Below are 5,672 nucleotides of genomic sequence, written 5' to 3'. Positions count from 1 at the left end.
CAATTCTCATGCAAGTTATTCAGCCTACCAACAGCTCTCGCAAAGTAATCAGAAATGAAAGCTGCTAAAAACATGCATAAGCAAGCTTTGGTGGCTGAATATATTTGTTTAGATATGCTCTCTCAGTCTCAACCTTTATCTCCTAACTCAGTACAAAATAAAAACTGTGGCAGGTGAGCTTAATGACATTTGGAAGATTGAGGAGATAAAAGATAGGCAGAGATCAAGGGATAGGGATGTTCTTGAGGGTGAGCTCAACACTCAGTTATTTCCATGTCCTCGCAAATTAGAAGAGAAGGAAGAAAGCTATTCTTGATATTGCTGTTAATTTCATAGGAAGCTTTTTGAGTACTCTCCTAAACATGATATCCATCTTAGCGATGGTTTTTGGGATGATTGCGGCTTAGTATCCAGGGACCATAATGCTATTCCTGAAACCCCTTTTTATGAACAAGAAGTTAAAGATGTTGTTTTTAGCTCTTATTTTGAAGAGACCCCACGCCCTGATGCGTCTTCATTCATGTTTTACCAGCAGTTCTCACTAGTGCAGTAAACCCTAATTAGTGGCGTTCAGATCTCTTCTGTAGCAGAGTTTGGCCCGCGCGCTGCCATTGTGGCGCCTCTGGTACCTTCAGACTAGCAGCGCACACACCGAACGCTGCTAGTACATGGGAACTAGCAGCGTGCCCGAAGGATTACTCTAGCAGCGTTTCACATTCATACACATGGCTGGTACATAATAAGAATGGCCATGTGCGTTTATCACTAAGCGCTGCTAACTGGGCAAGTAACACTAGCGTTTGCTGTCTCCGAATGCTGCTAATGTAGCAACGATGATTTTGGCGTACATGGTGCTAATTTAATTTTCCTGAATAAAATATTAAAATCATTTATTATGTTTGGCAGCATTTTAATCCTATTTTGCTGCCATGCAATATTTTGTAGCCCCAGCTGATGCAGTTAGTAGTTTTCATTCAAGTTCTAACACATAGTGCAACATGAATATACAACGGATTTAATCAAGAACGACATAGTAGTCATACCATAGGAGGATTTTGCTACCTAATTTTGCTGCCATGTCATCGTCTATGAGCCAACAAAGACCTCCTTTTGTAGCCTAATGTAATGCCATGTGATCTACTCGTCAGACGTCCGGTGGTGGTGGGGACATTTTACCAATCCTCCATGGTGGTGGTGTGTGTGTGGGGGGGGGGTGCTTTCTTGGCGGCATTAATCCCAACATACATCCCCATCGGGCACTCTGAACTCGATTCAGAGGTTTCATCTCATATTGTGCCTATTTAAGGACCAATTCCGGTCTACTCTGAATCGGCATCCGAGCACGCTCGACATCATTGGCCTTCGATCTGACAACGTCTGCTGCATTTCTCAATTCACATGCGATTATTCCCAGGTTACAAGCCATCCGACTTGGAAGTCATGTGAGAGATCCTCCTTCTTCATCTCCTCCACCAGTTCTACCATTTTTCTACCGCATCCCTAATCCTTACAACAGTCGGCATCCTTCAACAACTCTCAACTCCCATGTGGCGGTGTACATCGCCGCCACCCACACCCCCCTTTCAGCCAGGTCGTGGCCATGACCACCGCTCACCTGCCCTTCTCATTGGTAATGTAAACCTTCACAAGAAAATTTATCAGATTATGTAACATTAAAAATTACTTAATTCGACATGTAATAGACGAAATTGAGAAAAAAAACAAACATAGGGGTATTTAGCTTCATGATTTACAGCATAAAACTTATGATTATACAGTGCACTAACATTAGTAAAGAAAATAAAATCCCATATACATTAAGTCATCCATTAAAATTGACTAACATAATCACGTTATACCGTATGTTTCACTCTATCTGAATTAACTAAATACATTTTATAACTTATTAATGTGGGTCATCACGGTCTTTGAAACATTACATACTTATGGTATAAATTCAATAAAGGAGAAAATGCTCTATCCACTAATACACATAAGTTAACACACTAGTAGAATCACATAACCATATGTTTGAATCACGTTAAGTTAATGTGGGACTGATGTATCCTTTAAGTTTTAGGTGCATTAACTCAGAAGTACATTCTCATAAGTGTAAGTTTTCGAGTCCGGAACTTAGCACAACACTTTTTCCATGCATAAACTTAGCACTTCCATTTTTATTAGCATTGTATGATTTGTGATCTGTATCGTCTGATACTACATGGATTGATTAAGTGCAAGATTAGAGTTATTGGAAGAGAACCGGTGAGTACAAGAAGACACCGCTAGCAACATAGTAAACAGTTTCAACGGGTTGATGTCTACTACATAACCTTCTTCTTGTAGACGTTGTTGGGCCTGCAAGTGCACAGGTTTGTAGGACAGTAGCAAATTTCCCTCAAGTGGATGACCTAAGGTTTATCAATCCATAGGAGGCATAGGATGAAGATGGTCTCTCTCAAACAACCCTGCAACCAAATAACAAAAAGTCTCTTGTGTCCCCAACACACCCAATACAATGGTAAATTGTATAGGTGCACTAGTTCGGCGAAGGGATGAAGATACAAGTGCAAAATAGATAGTAGATATAGGTTTTTGTAATCTGAAATAATAAAAACAGCAAGGTAACAGGTGGTAAAAGTGAGCGCAAATGGTATTGCAATGGTAGGAAACAAGGCCTAGGGTTCATACTTTCACTAGTGCAAGTTCTCTCAACAATAATAACATAGATAGAACATATGACAAGCCCTCAACATGCAACAAAGAGTCACGCCAAAGCCACTAATAGCGGAGAACAAACATAAAGATTATGGTCGGGTACGAAACCACCACAAAGCTATTATTTCGGATCGATCTATAAAAGAGTTCATACTAGAATAACACCTTAAGATACAAATCAACCAAAACCCTAATGTCACCTAGATACTCCATTGTCACCTCAAGTATCCGTGGGCATGATTATACGATATGCATCACACAATCTCAGGTTCATCCAACCAACATAAAAGTACTTCAAAGAGTGCCCCAAAGCTACTACCGGAGAGTCAAGAATGTGTGCCAACCCCTATGCATAGATTCCCATGTGTCACAAAACCCAGAAGTTGATCACCAAAACATACATCAAGTGGATCAATAGAATAACCCATTGTCACCACGGTTATCCCACACAATACATACATCAAGTGTTCATAAAATACTCAATCCGATAAGATAACTTCAAAAGGGGAAACTCAATTCATCACAAGAGAGTAGAGGGGGAGAAACATCATAAGATCCAACTACAATAGCAAAGCTCGGGATACATCAAGATCGTGCCATAGAGGGAACACGAGAGAGAACACGAGAGAAAGAGATCAAACACATAGCTACTGGTACATACCCTCAGCCCCGAGGGTGAAATACTCCCTCCTCGTCATGGATAGCGCCGGGATGATGAAGATGGCCTACGGTGATGGGATTCCTCCCCGGCAACGGCGCCAGAAATTCTTCTTGCTACCTCTTGAGCACTGCGTTTGATTTCCCTGAAGAGTAGAGGATGATGCAGTAAAGTAGCGTAAGTATTTCCCTCAGTTTTTGAGAACCAAGGTATCAATGCAGTAGGAGACCACACACAAGTCCCTCGTACCTACACAAAACGATAGCAACTCGCAACCAACGCTTAGGGGTTGTCAATCCCTTCACGGTCACTTACGAGAGTGAGATCGGATAGAGATAATATTTTTGGTATTTTTGATAGATAGATGCAAAGTAAAAAGTAAAGGCAAAGTAAAAAACAAAGCAAGTAAATAAAGTGATATAGATTGATATGATGAGAATAGACCCCGGGGCCATAGGTTTCACTAGTGGCTTCTCTCGAGAGCATAAATATTCTATGGTGGGTGAACAAATTACTGTTGAGCAATTGACAGAATTGAGCATATTTATGAGTATATCTAGGCTATGATCATGTATATAGGCATCACATCCAAAACAAATAGATCGAAACAATTCTGCATCTACTACTATTACTCCACTCATCGACCGCTATCTAGCATGCACCTAGAGTATTAAGTAAAAACAGAGTAACGCCGTAAGCAAGATGACATGATGTAGAGGGATAAATTCATGCAATATGATAAAAAAACCATCTTGTTATCCTCGATGGCAACAATACAATACGTGTCTTGCAACTCTTTCTGTCACTGAGTAAGGACACCGCAAGATTGAACCCAAAGCTAAGCACTTCTCCTATTGCAAGAACTACCAATCTAGTTGGCCAAACCAAAAAGATAATTCGAAGAGACTTGCAAAGATAACTCAATCATACATAAAAGAATTCAGAAAAGAATCAAATATTTTCCATAGATAATACACAACAAAAAGAAGATTACATCAAATAGATCTCCACGAGAGAGGGGGAGAACATTGTATTGAGATCCAAAAAGAGAGAAGAAGCCATCTAGCTACTAGCTATGGACCCGGAGGTCTGAAGTAAACTTCTCACACTTCATCAGAGGGGCTATGGTGATGATGTAGAAGCCCTCCGTGGTGGATGCCCCCTCCGGCGGAGCTCCGAAACAGGCCCCAAGATGGGATCTCGTGGATACAGAAAGTTGCGGCGGTAGAATTAGGTTTTTGGCTCCTGTTCTGATCGTTCGGGGATACGTAGGTATATATAGGAGGAAGGAGTACGTCGGTGGAGCTCCGAGGGGCCCACGAGGTAGGGGGGCGCGCCGGGGAGGGGGGCCTCCACCCTCGTGACCGCCTCTGGCGCTTCTTGGAGTAGGGTCCAAGTCTCCTGGGTCACGTTCGGTTGGAAAATCACGATCCCGAAGGTTTCATTCTCCGTTTGGACTCCGTTTGATATTCTGTTTCTTCGAAATACTAAAAAAGGAAAAAAAACAGCAATTCTGGGCTGGGCCTCCGGTTAATAGGTTAGTCCCAAAAGTAATATAAAAGTGAAAAATAAAGCCCAATATAGTCCAAAACAGTACTACCTCCGTCCCGGTGTATAAGTCATTCGCGTAGTTCTAGGTCGATAATTTAACTATCTAAATATGTATTATATGTGACAAAAAATATATATTTAAAAACTACATCCGTGTGGAAATCTAGTGGTATACTTTTCGTGACATATAACACATATTTAATTCCTTAAATCGATGACCTAGAACTACGCGAATGACTTCTACACCCGGACGGAGGGAGTAGATAAAGTAGCATGGAGCAATCAAAAATTATAGATACGTTGGAGACGTATCAAGGGTCTACCAACAAGAAACCACAATGTAGATCAAACATACAAGAGTATCCAATGTTTTGAGCAGAAGGTTCCGATATACCTCTGGTGCTCTTGTTAATATTGTTGACGTGTTTCAATTGCTCGGAACAGAAGTGTGGTTATGTCCTTTTTCTTCCACCCCATTGTTGCTCGATGACAAGAGATCATAGAAAAGAATAAGCAACTAGAAGAACAGACAGCTAGCAAGAAGAAAAAAGAAAAAAATGGTTTTTCCAAAACGCCTCCATTTCAGTACATCGATCACTTGTTGAGTACAATGTTTATAAAAATATTTGTGCCGATGAAAAAGACCCCACGTGAAGAGGTATATTGCTTCCCATTTAAGATTGCATTATAGGCATTTAGCAACCGCTATACGAGGGAAATAGGATATATCCACAAACATCTTTCC

This window comes from Triticum aestivum, chromosome 4B, assembly GCF_018294505.1.
Source record: "Triticum aestivum cultivar Chinese Spring chromosome 4B, IWGSC CS RefSeq v2.1, whole genome shotgun sequence".
In the NCBI taxonomy this organism is placed as follows: domain Eukaryota; kingdom Viridiplantae; phylum Streptophyta; class Magnoliopsida; order Poales; family Poaceae; genus Triticum; species Triticum aestivum.
This window is presented reverse-complemented; position numbering follows the sequence as displayed.